This window comes from Chrysemys picta, chromosome 5, assembly GCF_011386835.1.
Source record: "Chrysemys picta bellii isolate R12L10 chromosome 5, ASM1138683v2, whole genome shotgun sequence".
NCBI lineage: Eukaryota > Metazoa > Chordata > Testudines > Emydidae > Chrysemys > Chrysemys picta.
In genome coordinates this window covers 13194152-13209281 of record NC_088795.1, presented here as the reverse complement: position 1 = coordinate 13209281, position 15130 = coordinate 13194152, and the positions used below count along the sequence as shown (strand labels likewise).

The 15130-nt window shown below is 41.9% G+C and overlaps 1 protein-coding gene across 1 annotated transcript in view; it reads right to left on the bottom strand.

Annotated features, from left to right (window-relative positions):
- The window catches only part of ADAMTS3 (ADAM metallopeptidase with thrombospondin type 1 motif 3), a 187404-nt gene that overhangs the window by 160258 nt on the left and 12016 nt on the right, over positions 1–15130 (bottom strand).

Below are 15130 nucleotides of genomic sequence, written 5' to 3'. Positions count from 1 at the left end.
AAGATTAGACACTAAGAACAGTTTGAAGAAACAGAGATGCTGGACAGACTGAAAAAATATTTTTAAAGGGAAGGCTGTCAGAAAAAATGTTTTTAAAATACACAGAACTCCTCTCACCCGGTGGCATCAATTACCTTGCTTTACAAACACGACTGATTGTCAGCTTTAAATCATGGGCTCTTTCTGTAGGCCTCCTTTTAGCTAGTTTTCAAAGTATCGCATGAAATATATTTAAGAAGTCAGTATTCTAATTTCTTTTGATATGTAGATGTTGCTTTTGTAATGAGCATTTTGAAATTGTGGCAGAATGCAAAAAGATCTTAAATACAATGGGGCCTTGATTCTCACTTACACTAAGGCCTCTGGCAGGGAAAGGGGGCATTAAAAGTGGGTATAGATTACTTAACACCTATATCAGGCTCTCTTACCCTGCTAGGATGGTGTAAAGTGGCCTTACTGCAAAATACTTATCAGGTGCAATGCATTTAATTAATGTGCTAAGGCCTCATCGTAGGAGGTTCTCTGCATCTTTGCAGACTTTAAATAGGAGGTGATGCTACTCAGCACCCACTAATGGATGCTTTAACTTAGTTTCTCGAATATGTGCTCAGTTAACAAACAGCGTATCATGGGAAATATCTTTTACATCTTTAAAGGGTGTGCCTTTTGATACAGTAATGCTTTCATCGTCAGGTTGGAAATGAGGTTTTGTTGGCTGTTAATGGGGGAGGTTGCATTTTGTGATGAGGAGGTGTTATTCCAAAGTGTGCATGTGATTAAAAAAATTCCCTACTCTCTCATCTGATTAGTTAGCTTGCTTGTCTGGTTAGCACTGAGAGTCTCCAGTAGGGTGAACCGGCCCTCCTTTTAGTAAATGGAGAAGTGTTCTTCTGGACAAATGGTCCGTTCTTAGAGGCAGCCCTCCAGTGTGTATAAAAACTGAGGGCCAGATTGTACCAAGGTTTCCTTTGTTGAGTTTCCTGTGCGTCCTTCCATCAGGGAATGGAGTTTTGCCCATCAGCCTGGGGAAAAAAGTGTGGGTCTGGCTCACCAGGCCTGAGGGTGCACTAAGTTGCATTGGCTGGTAATGGACCCACAGAAGTTGTTTCACCATCTGGGCATTGCATCTGCCACCGAGGGTTTCTTGTTGCCCAAGGAATCCCCTACCAGATTATTAAGCTAGCTCTCCTCCTGCTTTGTCAGAGTGGAGAAAACCATGTGGCATTAGGGGGCCTCTGAGCACTATGGGAAGGTTTGGACTCCAGAACAGAATTATTTCCATGTTGGGAGAGAAATAAGAGACACAGACACTTTGCTCTTATGGTAGTCAAACAGGGGCAAATCCTGACCCTTCCTCCACAGAGCATCCAGGCCACAGCAACACCAGTACAGGTCCACAGCATCGGTGACGGGCCGGGGAGACTGCACAGGGGTTTAACCCCCACTTGCCTATCACAGAACTCAGCCTGATAGGGACTGCAAGAGTGGTTGTAAAATTGCTTCCAACCAGGACCTGGAGGGGGGGGGGGCAAGGGGAGGACAAAGTTTCTATGCTTCCCATCCCCACACCAAGCCTATCAATTTGGGCTTGTAATTAGGGAGAGGAGTTCGTCCTTCAGTGTCCGTCATTGGTTAGGACTAGAATGGAGACAAACAGGAAGAGCAACAAAAAAAAAAAAAAAAGTGCCCAGAAATCCAGCACTCCCTGTCCTCAAATTCCGACCCATATCTGTGCCTTCAGTCCTCTTCAAACACATTACAATCGATCATTCTGTAGAAACACGTCTAGAGTTTTTAATAAAAAAAAAATCACCTAATCCATCCAGATGAATGAGTCATTCATCCTCAGGTATTTGTGTCCCCAATTACCTATTTCATCTCTCTACCACATTTCTACTATGTATTCTGTTTTCCAGTAAAACAGCAACAACAGGTGATATGAAAAGGATGACTCAGACATGTTTCATGCAACTCATAGGAAACCTCTAAACAAGAATAGATGAAATTGGGAATAATACTTGTACACTGAAATTTCTAGTGAAGCAGTGAATCAGATTAAAGAGTGTGAGATGGAAGTTCCATACCATATGAAACTGATAAATACTATGTAAAAATGTATTTGCTATACAACACTTAAGAAACATAGCAGACTAAACTGGATTATAAAAGTGTCTCCAACGTGCTGGAGTGTGGAACTTGGAATCAATAGAGCCTAGAAAAAAATACTCCATGGTCCTGCCCCAAACTCAATATCAGAATAAGACAGAGGATGAGACCAAGGAAAGAATGATAAATCCAATATAGGAATTACTAGGTGAAGTTTTATGGTCTGTGACACGCAGGCAGTCAAAATATATAATCATAATGGTTAAAATCTATGAATAAGGTCCCAATTCAAAAAGGCGTTTAAGCACATGCTAAAGTCTATCCCTATTCAGGACAGCAGTTAAGCACATCCTTAAATGCCTGGTCTAGAAGATACCATCAGAGATGTCAAGTATCAGGGGGGTAGCCGTGTTAGTCAGAGATGCTTAGTTTTGCAGTTCTCAAACTGTGGATTTGTGTCTTCAGAGATAACATGCTTGTTAACAGTAAAAATGTTTTTAAATAAATAATATATAGAGGTGAGAAATAACAGACCTCAACTCTGTTGTCCCTCTGCAAATTTGTGTACACAGAGTCAATCCCTCACCTCTCTTTAAAAGTGCAAAGTTTCAAGAAGTTCAATGAATAGAAGATTGTTGGGGGTGGAACAGATCTGGACAAGGAGAAGTCTGGAGTTAAATGTGAGAAGCGAGGGATATATGCTTTTTAAAAAAAAGCATTATATGTTTGCTCTTGAAGAAAAAAATCCAGAACACTTAACATTGTTGTTTTAGTTAAATAAAACAATTTAAATGTCTGTCTGGTGATGTTCTCCTCCTAATACAGAATGGCAAGAAAATCCTCCAAATATAAATGATTAACCTGTTGAATTGGAGATAGTTCACCTCCCAGTGACTTCATAAATATCTGCTTCAATTACCTCTGGTAAATGAAATAACCAATAATTCATTTTCTGGTGTAGGTGTAAAACTAATCTGAAAAGTTTTCAAAATAAATCACTGTTTAAAAATGTATATAGTGTGTACCTTCTAAAAATGAAACCTACACCTAGCTCTGAGTTGTGAAGAATATATATCAACGTTGTAACAACCAACAAGAATGCACTCTGATGTAGAAAACCATGATTAAATTGAGTCTTCCTGACTAGTGATTTAAATCGATTTGATTTAAATCAAATCCACCCTGCTGAAGTCTGGCACATTGTGATAGGATAGGTGGTCAGCGCTCTCTGGGCTCCTAAAAGCATTTCTCTGCTACCCTAGCTATGGTCAAACTTTATTTCAAATGCACACAAAACTAAAAAGAATATTGCATCCTACATTCATAAAATGTTACTGGTAGGCTGGACCACAAATGGACTGTTCGGGATTTCTCAGAATTTATACCGGTGAGGTGCACGTGACAGATTTCTTTTTCAAAGCAGATTATAATTTTCACATAAAGAGCAGCATATCTAGTGATCAAGGCACTTTGGGGAAGAGGAAGTGCACACTCCAAAGAGAGAAGACAACAAAGGAGGCAAATCACCAAAACAAACAAGTTGCTGCTCCGACGGAGCAATTCAGCCTCACTTGCCCCACATATTGGATTTAAAACAAACAAGCAAACAAAACAAACAAACAAGGCACCAGTCACTCTGCAGTCACACACAGCCTGAGAGACACCTGGAAACATATTATGGGTATGATCCTCAGCTGGGAAATCAGTATAGCCCTAACCATTTAGGCTGATGCCCAATTCCCATTCATCTTAGAATCTTGAGGGATTCCAAAATCCCTTAAGAGGCTTTGAAAATTGCAGCATTCGATACAACAAATATAGTTTTTATGCTTTAGAATAATAAAGAGGATAGTTTCCATTTCAAAGTCATGGCGGCTTTTATTTCACAAGTTTTAAGTAAGGCCCATGTGACTTTCTATAAGCATATTTTTGCATTACAGTACATCTGTATATTTCATAATAGTATTATTAGCAATACCACATTAAAGTACCATGCTAGATCCATGCTGCCAAGATGGGCATTTTCAAATACAGCTTTATTATTTCTGCTACTACTTTCACCCCAATGGGCTTGCATAACCGTTTTTCTTCCTTGTTAATCTTCTCTACATCAAGTTTTATGGTCCTGCTCAAGGCAGTTGCTTTTTGGTCTCCCCTCTTCTCTGGCAAAACAAACTTTTCAATGTCATGAGGAACCTCAAAACACTATTAATTATTAAACATTCATTAATAATTAGGTATAGTTTACTGACTGAGAGGGCCTGCTCCTGCACCACTGAAGTCAACAGAAATTTTGCCATAGACTTCAAACAGGAGCAAGATCATTGCCCTAGGCTGCAACTCTGACTGGGACCAAAATGGCAAGAACAAACATGATACTAGAGGAGAAGTTACAATACATGATTTCAGGGCCTGGGCACTGAAAAGGGAAGGTAGGGGTCTCAAGGTCAGAGGGAAAGCTGGAAAAGTGGAGGACTGGGCTCTAGAACTAGGAGATGGATACTGCAATTGTGAGTTCTATTTTAGAAGGCAGGCATCCTTTATACTCCTTGACAATATTATCCAGATGCATGTAATGAATGTAGGCAACATGTCCATAATGCATTTTACACCACTGCTGCCTCTTGCAGCGTTTTCCCCAAGCCTCCTGCATAAAGAATGAAGGAGGAGGACGTCCTATTTTCTTGATATCTATTTCCCTGGGTTGATGACTAAGGTATAACAAATACCGATTGTCAGAACTGATGCTGAAACCCTGTATAGTCAGGTGAAAAGTAATCCCCATGACCCCACTGTTAATTCCAAGCCATTTAAGCACACGTACACAGCCAGCCCACACGTCCTTACATGCTCATGTATTTCTGATACCAGAGGAGAGGAATACTGTACAGACTGTTCATGGTGAGTTGAACAGGAGAAGGTGGTGTATACATAAACACATTTTTAAAAGTCAGAATGGAGTCACATCTATTTTTGTATGTGACTGTTAAAACTAATGTTATTGTATACAAGTACCCCATTATCTTGAAGGAGACTGTAGAAACTAAAGCCAACCTGAGCTAGACTGTAAGCTCCTCTATGCAAAAATCCTGTCTCTGCATGCATTTTGTAAAGCACTGTGCACAATTTTGCATTCTATACTTTGTTTTTGGATTAAGACAAACCTAACATACCTATCATAGTACCGGAGTAGCCGTGTTAGTCTGTATCCACAAAAACAACGAGTCCGGTGGCACCTTAAAAGACTAATAGATTTATTTAGGCATAAGCTTTTGTGGGTAAAAAAAACCACTCTTCAGATGCATCATACTGCTTCTGCCTGGTACAGAAATGAATCAAAATCTCTCTCTGTTTGGTATTTTTAAAAATATGAAACCTATTTTAGTTAGCAATGCCAACACACACACACACAAAATCAACCTATGCTCATTTATAAACAGTAATAGGCCCAATCCTCACCCTTTCAAATGAAACCCTGAGTAAACAGTAAGTGGGAGTTTCAATGGTGAACTCCCACTGATTTCAACAGAAGCAGTTACACAAGCGCTAAATGCTTTTGAAAATCTCACCCCTGGGCTTTATCATGCATGGTGAAAGTTACAAACCCAGACTCTTTCAGGCTGATGGTGGAAAGGCCAGGGCTCTCCACTGAGTACATCCTTCCCAGGCAAGGTTTTAAAGAGCAAGATCAACCATCATGAGGGCAGCATCTGAGAGGGAAAGATGCACTCTCTTGGTCAGCCATTTTGACCGCCAACAATAAATCCAATACGACAATGACTGCAAGCAATCTTGACAATTGATAGTCTGTGCTTTACAGTGAGGCAACAACAACATTCTCTGCCCACAAAAGAATTATCTTTGTCTTAACCACGAGTCAGGAATCTCTTCTGATGTTTGCTGCTGAACATGTTTATATATTAAACAAGTATTCTGAAGTGTGAAAAGAAACGCATTTTTTTTTAAATTGAATCATCCTAACCATGGTTAGCCCATTATCTTTAGCCCATTACAAAGGGTAAAATGGAAGCAAATACTTCCTCTGAGTCTGTCTGGCCCCCTGCTTCCCCAGAAAAGCACACAGAGGAGGACCAAAGGAGAGGAAATCGCCTCTCAGATTTATCCTCAATCACTTTGGCAGCTTTGTCTGCCTTCCTTGCCCAGGAACAGGCTGCTGGACCAGTTCCCAAACCCAACGGCTATCCAGAGGCTTGCCTTGTCTCCATGGGAGCCATGCACTTCGGGCTTCTGCAGCCACTAGCTGCCTGGGAGGCTCTCCATGACAGGGGCAGTGCAGCAGAAAAATACCATGGTCCAGAGGTGAATGAAGCTCATGAACCCTGGTTGCATCCCTGACACGCCTACTGCCCACCTGCCCATAGTCTATGCACTCCCCACTCGTGAATCATTACATTGCCCCCTCTGGAGGGGGGAGGGATACACAGCAGCAGGCCATGGCTGACCTCTCCCCTGTCCACACAGGAGGGATGGGATCTGTGCAGAATGGGTTTCGTCTGCATGCTGCTCAGAGGATACAGCCCATTGCTATTATACTCCATTTTAAAACTCCGCAACTTCTTTCCATTTGCAAAAACAATTATCTAAATCGATTGCACATTTCAATGCTCTGAGAGACATTTATGCAGTTCCCTTATACTCTGGCCTGAATTAATCTAGAGTAAGATCACAGCAATACTACTATATATCAGTTCAGTTTTTCCTATGACCACACAGCTCCTGGAACAAACAGGGGGAGGGAGCATTGCCCCCTAAGATGATCATTATTTCAGAGGACAACTTGGCTGGTGAATAACCCTTGAAAACAAGAGGAATACATCTGGGTGGAAACTCTGAACATCTTTCCTTTTTACTACATAGTCCAGAGGTTTCCCCACATCAACAGACAGCCAGGAGACTGCTAAAAATAGACTTCTATACCCACCTGCTACAGTAAAAAGTCTCTCCTGCATCCCCTCAGAGAGGGACTTCATTTAAGTTTTTGGGGTTTAATTTTATTTCAATTGGGGGTTGGGGAACAATAAGCTACAGGATTTTTTTATTATGCATATTATAGTGTTATGTATTACTTAGATTGCACTATTGGCATGCACATCAGTTTAAAGACCAATACTAGAAAGACAGATCCTCTGCTATGAAGAGTCCATCTCAGCATTCATTTAGGTATGCCCAAAATTCCTAGTCAGTGGAAGTTTGAGATGCGCAAAGAACACAGGATCACACCCTAATATAGGGCTAAACATAAACAAACTGATTAACAAAAACACAGCAGACAAGGGGCAACACAGCTCCACTGATTCACCTCCATTGAAGATCTAGCTCAAGGTTCCTGCTTATAGTCCAACAGACATGACTTCAGGTAACCATTCAAAAGACTGGCAGTTGGCAGAGAGGGCCAAGAACAGGACTAGTCGATAGCAGACCTGGGTTCTTCTCTCAACTCTTTAACTTAACCTTGTGCAAGTTCTCTCCAAAAGGTGTATTCTTACTCCCTATGGTACCTACCTCACTGGGGTATAGCAGGTGCACAGTTTGCAAAGTGCTTGGACATCTTCCTCTGAAAGGAGCTATCCACGTGTAGGTTATCAACACACATATCGATGTGACTGATGAGGATGTCGATGTTGGATGGCTTCACAAAAATACATTTTAAAAAAAGAGTGCTTTGGAAGAGAGACCCATAGAACGGTAGGACTAGCAAAGACCTTGATAGGTGATCTAGTCCAGCCCACTACATTGAGGAAGAACGAAGCATTATCTAGATACTGACAGGTGTTTGTCTAACCTGTTCTTAAAAACCTTCAATGCAATTCCACAGCATCCATAGGGAACTTGTTCCAGTGCTTAACTACCCTGACAGGTAGGAAGTTTTTCCTAATGTCTGACTGAACTCTTCCTTGCTGCAATTTAACCCCATTGCTTCTTGTCATGTCCTCAGTGGTTAAGGAGAACTTATCACCCTCCTCTTTATAACAACCTTTTGCCTATTTGAAGACTGTGTCATATCATGCAAACACACCCCACCCCCCTCGGTCTTCTCTTCTCCAGGCTAAACAAATCCTTTTCCCCCCCCCAAATCTTCCCTCATAGATCATGTTTTCTAGACCTTTAATCATTTTTGTTGCTTTCCTCTGGACTTTCTCCAGTTTGCCCACATTGTTCTCAAACAGAGCAGTGCCCAGAACCAGACATAATATTCCAGTTGAGGCCTTATCAGTGCTGAGTAGAGCAGAAGAATTACTTCTTGTGTCTTGCTTTCAACACTCCTGCTAATACATCCCAGAATGATGTTTGCTTTTTTTGCAACAGTATTACATTGTTGACTCATATTTAGTTCATCATCCACTATAACATCACTTGGCACGCAAGTGGTAGGCATCTGTTCCAAGTGTAGGAGGCAGCAGGCCCAAAACACGAAGTGAGAGGAGGACACCAAAAGCCAATAATCCGGGTCCCATTAAAGTCAATGGCAAATCTCCCACTGGTTTCAATGAGATCAGGATCTGGCCCAAAGAGAATAATAAGGAAGCAGCAAATACAAAATCTCAAGAAGAGGGAAGCTGGAGAAAACACATCTATAATTACTCTATCCACAGGTTGCAATTGGCTCTGAATGACAAAAGGAAGAATCCAAAACAAATGTCCATTCTCCCTCCCCCATCACCAGCACCTGTCACCACACACACTACCTCAAAAGCATATTTAGGGTAAAAACTTGAAGTTATCCATCAGAAGGACAATGGATTTCTTCAAGTATAATGGTTTGCATAAATCTGGATGAAAGCTGCTAAATATTTAGAAGGCTCTTTTGTGCCAGATGTTAAAATACTAAAGAAGCCTGCATGGATCTGTAGAGTGTATGTCACATGCTGGGGAGACTATAGGGGTGAGAGTAAAGAGCTTCAAACAAGCCAGGATGATGGTGACTCTAGGTATTTGCTTAGTCAAAGTTTATTACAAAACAAATAATTAAAAAACGACAATTGAAAATCCATTTTTAACAACTGATTTAAGTCATGATTAAAACAAAATTATTTAAATCAATCTACCTTGATATTTCTACACTTAAAGTCTAGTGAATTCCATTACTTAGAAACTTAAACTCTTAGAAAGTTGTATTTAAAGCACTGGAGTTATTTAGCTATAATTTTTCCACCATGCAGGTTAAAATACTTATTACATCAAGCACAAGTAAATACGAGAAACCTGTCTCCTGCAAATCTGCTTTGAACTGATTAAATTGTACCTCTTTGAAAGTCTTGCAATTATGTTCCAACTCTGTTGCACCACATTTCTCCATCAGAGAATGATACTCTCTTAGCAAAAGATCTTACATGACCAGGTAAGGTTACATCATTTTTGGATGGTTGGACCACTAAGTCTACTGTAAGTGCCCAATTTCTTAGAGTCAGACCTGTCAAATGTATAAAATGACCAGTACAACCTCAGGGGCATATTCCTCTTGTTTTAAAGGAAGTGAAGTTGTAACTATCATACTAACATATGTTACAGTCAACACTTCATTTAGCCCAGAAGTGAAGGTACAGTTAACACAGTTTGACAGATCAAATCAGGTATGTCTAAATTAAGCATCTTCCGAACACTCATAGGACCTGTTCTCTCTCTTCACAGACCAGAAAAGACAGGATAAACAGAAATAAAGGGGGATAGGAATTGTGGTGTCAGTGCTGACCTGCAGAGAGAATAGAGAAAAGGGAACACAACAAGAATAAGGGAGTATGAATGTGTGATGGGAAATTATGTGTACTTGTCCTACTCAATGTAGTTCTCGGAAACATTTCTGGAATTATCAAACCTATGCAATAGTGCAGGGGTCGGCAACGTTCAGCACGCGGCTCGCCAGGGTAAGCACCCTAGCAGGCCGGGCCAGTTTATTTACCTGCTGACGCGGCATATCCTTCAGCCCGCGCCGCTTCCCGCCGCCCCCATTGGCCTGGGACGGCGAACCGCGGCAAGTGGGGGCCGTGATCGGCCGAACCTGCCGCGTCAGCAGGTAAATAAACTGGCCCGGCCCGCTAGGGTGCTTACCCTGGCGAGCCGCGTGCCGAACGTTGCTGACCCCTGCAATAGTGCATCTTTGTTTTAACCCCATTTAAATTAGTTCTATCTTTAAATCTTTAGTAAAGCAAGTCAACTGAAAGAAAAAGTGAGGCATCATTTCTTCTACAAATGGAGTTAACCTAGACTGCAGTCAGCGCAACTGTAATTTATCTATTGATCAAAGGTAGTTCGGGCTTTTCTGCTTTGTCCTTCTCCGATGACAGAGATCACAGGCTTTTCCATTTCTCAAACCCACACAGATGAGGGATGTTGTTATAGTCAGCTTATTAATGTCAGCCTGGCACAAGGATAAGTCTCTAGAAAGGATATCAAGTTTTCCCCTAATAGTCTTCCAAGTTTATCCCTTCTTCCCACTGATCCTTCAACATTTCTGCTTTAAGGCAACCTAATTTTAAGTTTAAGACACCGCCTTTCCACATATTTTCCATTAAAGCTTGTCCCTGCAAAGGCTGACAGTGTTAGCTATACATGAGGATCTGCAGGCCAAATTCTGCCTGGACTTGTATCCCCAGACAACCCCACTAAATTCAATAGGTTTGCATGAGGTATAGATCAAGGCAAAATGGGGCTCCAGGCTACTATGCAAAATCTGAAAACATTTACTTTGCACTGTGAAATCCCTTGGTAAGTAAAACACAGTTATAAGCTTTGTTGTAACTTTGACAACAGTATTTGACAAACTATGAATAGTGCAGTTTGCCACAGTGATTGAAGCAACATAGGGAATATACCCTCAAAACTTAAGGAAACTATGTTTCCAAAAACAAGGCCTCAACCCCGCATTGTGCAGCAAAACTAGTGTTAGGCAGTATTGTGGATCCATTTTCCCTTCTAAACACATCTCATTTCCTTTAAAATCACTCAGAAATTCCATTTTCATGTCAACAGGCTTTACAAGTTACAGATTCCCCATTAAATGGTCATGTTTCATAGTACTAGCCAGCCATTCACAAACCTAGAATTATAAAATATAACTTTCAAATATAGTCCTAGAAAAAATGTGACAGCTTCTACTATTACTCAGGTGCTTTTCCCCCTAAAATTACTGGTTATACATGCATTTTTGGGAACCAAAAAAAAAAAAAAAAAGATTACCTTTAAGAGACATTACATAGATTTGCACATAAGACTTTTCCTTGCAATGTTAAAAACAAGCTGTTAATATCTTAACTTTTATGCAATGATAGCTAAATAAACAATTTTGTAGAGAAATAACTCTGATAATTGGTCAGTTTTTTTAAAATGCAAATTCAGACACAGGAGGAGTCCAGAAGCAAAGTTCTGCTTTCAGTTCCCCAGTTTAAATCCAGAGTTCTCTATACATTGATGTCAATGTAACAGAGCACAATTTGGCCACATTATTTTCTCGACAGCAATACAACCTTACTGCCAACTCTGAAACCTGGTAATAAGCCAATATAAATTCTAGTAATGTATATACAAGTACAATTTAATGAAATACAGAACGTGCCCAACTACCAGCAGGTATCTTACAATTTATATTGAAGTTTTTATTAAAAACCTCCTTATTTCAGATTACTTACTCACAAAACAACATTTGCCAGGACGTTCACTGACTGGTAGCAAGCCACGTATTCCATTCTAGTTACTCATGATATCAAACTTACCTTATAAGCTACACAGTCAGTGAATTGTTACCACGGTGATTCATTTTTTTCGCCCTAAGCCAGAGGTGGGCAAACTACAGCCCACAGGCCACATCCGGCCCGCAAAACCCTCCTGCCCGGCCCCCGTCCTCCTGCCCTGGGAGGCTACCCCCGGCCCCTTCCCCACTGTTCCCCTCACCTGCAGCCTCAGCGCTCTGCGCAATGCTCTGGGCGGCAGGGCAACGCAGCTGCAGAGCCTGGCCTGACCTGGTGCTCTGTGCTGCGTGGCTGGCTCCAGCCAGGCAGCGCCACTGCCTGTCCTGGTGCTCTGGGCGGCACAGCTGTAGCACCACCAGCCACCGGTGCTCCAGGCAGCGCAGTAAGGGGGCAGGTGGGGTTGGATCAAGGGCAGGGGAGTTCGGGGTGGTGGTCAGGGGGCAGGGGTGTGGATAGGGGATGGGGCAGTCAGAGGGCAGGGAACGAGGGGGTTGAATGGGGGCAGGGGTTCTGGGAGCGGTCAGGGAGAAGGGGGGGTTGGATGGGTGGGGGGGGCAGTTGGGGTGGGGGTTCCGGGGGTGGTCAGGGGACAGGGAACAGGAGAGGGGGGGTAGATGGGGCAAGGGTTCCGGGGGGGGGAGGGGTCGGATAGGGGGCAGGAGCCAGGCACAGCCTCCACCAAACCGATGCGGCCCTCAGGCCAAAAAGTTTGCCCGCCGCTGCCCTAAGTGATAACTCCTTTCTGGAGGCCAGGGACTGGGAGTGGCAAAGCAACAATACTGACCCTAAGATACCCAGAGATTCCCCTTACGCAGAGGGAGTCCCTAGGTAGCTGGTGAATCCTGCTTTGTAGAGTAGAGCAAAACAGCTGGTGGGGAGGCCAGGATCTGGTCCCTGAGGGTTTTAATAGACAGCACAAGCAAATGAGGCAAGCCGAGGGGAACATGAGCCAGTACTGACAATAAATTATCAAAATGGGGTGAGTGTCAAAAAAGGGATAACAACAAGGAAGCAGAGTAGAAAGAGTTACTTTCACATGCTCTGTGAAGCATGTACCTCACATCAGGGATACAATTCCCCTGTTCTATACTGAATTAGCATTGCCCTCCATTTTTTATACTATCATTCGATTTTTTTTTTATTACTTACTGGTAATAAAAAAGTCCGAACACACGCAGATTTATGTAATGAATTAATCCACACTTCACCGCCTGCTTTACTGGAATGTCTCAATGTAGGCCTTCAGGGCTTCATATTTCAGTTCTGTATTTGAAAGCTAAAAACTACTTTCTCAGTCAGATTTCAAACATGGATTGAATACTATAGCTTGTAGGGCTTAATTTTAATCCCATTAAACTCTATAGCAAAATTCCATTGACCCCAATGGAAAAAGGATTTGGCCCTATATTCACAACATGGACCAAACTGTGCCATCCCATATAGACATACGTGGGAAGGGTTTCTGAGCGAGCCCAGAAAAGAAATTTTGCAGAGTTCACTTGACTTTCCCCACTCCCGAGGAATGAGTTTAGGAAGGAGGACTACAGAAGCATCAGAACATATGGATTCCCTACTACATAGCTTTCCAGGATCCCAAAGGTAGATACTGAAGGTGTTTGCTCAGTGGGAATCTCTGACCAGCCCCACCTTGGCAGGCCACTCACCCCTCTACAGGATCCCAGGGAGAGAGAGAGATGCAGGCATGTGGCCTGAGTTAGCACTGCTCCAAGCGGTGGCACTTTAGGTGCAGTTATCCACTCCCCTTCCTAGGTTACCTAGAAGGCTAAATACCATTCAGAGCATTTCTTCTTGGCCCATCCCCCCAAAACCACAAAAAACAAACACTTTAGGAGGAGCTTTCCTGGAGTCTGTGGGAAAGGGCGAGATCATGCCACAAAACCATTAGCCTCCTAATTTTTCATTTAGGACCCCACGTTACCTACCTTCCTCTGCTTATGCAAGTGGAGGTTAGCAAGGACAGCAACTACTCCATTCCAATTAACTCAACAAGGGCATCTTTTCAGCAACACGTCTCTCTTTTAGGGTGACCAGACAGCAAGTGTGAAAAAAAATCGGGACAGACGGTGGGGGGTAATTGGCGCCTATATAAGAAAAAGCCCCAAATATCGGGACTGTCCCTATAAAATCGGGACATCTGGTCACCCTACTTTCTTTGCCTGTGTGGCCACACACCTAAATCTAACTCTGTCTAATCCAATTTATTGTCTTGAAGCATTACTAATAACACATAGCTCCCAGCCTCAGCGGCTCATTTATAATGAGAGCACTATAGCCAATGCTTATATGGAAACACACACTTGGCTTGAAAGTCTGCATGTATCTTTGTAAGTTATGCATACTATTACCAAACTGGATTAAAAATAACACAAAACAAACAAAAAAAACACACACACCAGCAATTGATCATATCAGCTATAAACAAATGTCAATTATGAATATTTCCTTTCTTTAAATTAACGAAAGTTCATTAACCCAGTGAGTGGTTTCCATGAAATAAACTATGCACAACTTCACATTGCATTCCAGAAACAGAGGAGCATAGCTGGCTAGTACCTAAGGCAGAATGGGATCAAATCATTTACGTGTCTGGCAACCAAGATGGGAAGCTCTTTCAAAGAAGGGACATCTGGTGTTGCAGGCCTGCTCATACCATTTCTCTCTTGAAGAACAGTATATAAAAGCACTATATTAATCTTCCAGGAAGTTGCAATTATGTTTATGTTTCGTTGTACTCTTTAAGTATTATTAGCTTTCTTTGCCACATGAACTGAGTTAATGAACTGCATATGCAGTGACTACATGTCCAATCTTTACAGACAGCGCTGCTCAATCTACACTGACATACTTTAGTCTGACATAATAACCAGGCCAAAGTACCTTCAGGACACATCACCTAGAAGTATTATGATCCAACTGATGCTTTTAAAGAGTTAGAATAGTACAGAAAAACAGGGGTCTATTTTTTTTCTAAAAAAACATGCCTGACTATTTTTAAACTGACATTGTTATTTTGGGGGTTCAGTGTGTGAATTTGCTGCATCTCAAAAATATGCACAATAATATTGGACTTGGATATCTATTTATTTATACTTTTGTAAGCTCACTGACTCTAAAACTGCTAATGATAACTTAACATATCACAAAAACCAAAATACAACACTAGCGGGTTTGATTTGTCTCTCTCCTACGGTGATGTCAATAAGGGATAAGTCCAGCAATGCAGGTATTCCGCCTTGAGGCCCAATGACTCCACATAAAACAAGTTTGCAATTTCTAATGGATTTTGGAAAATGAAGTTA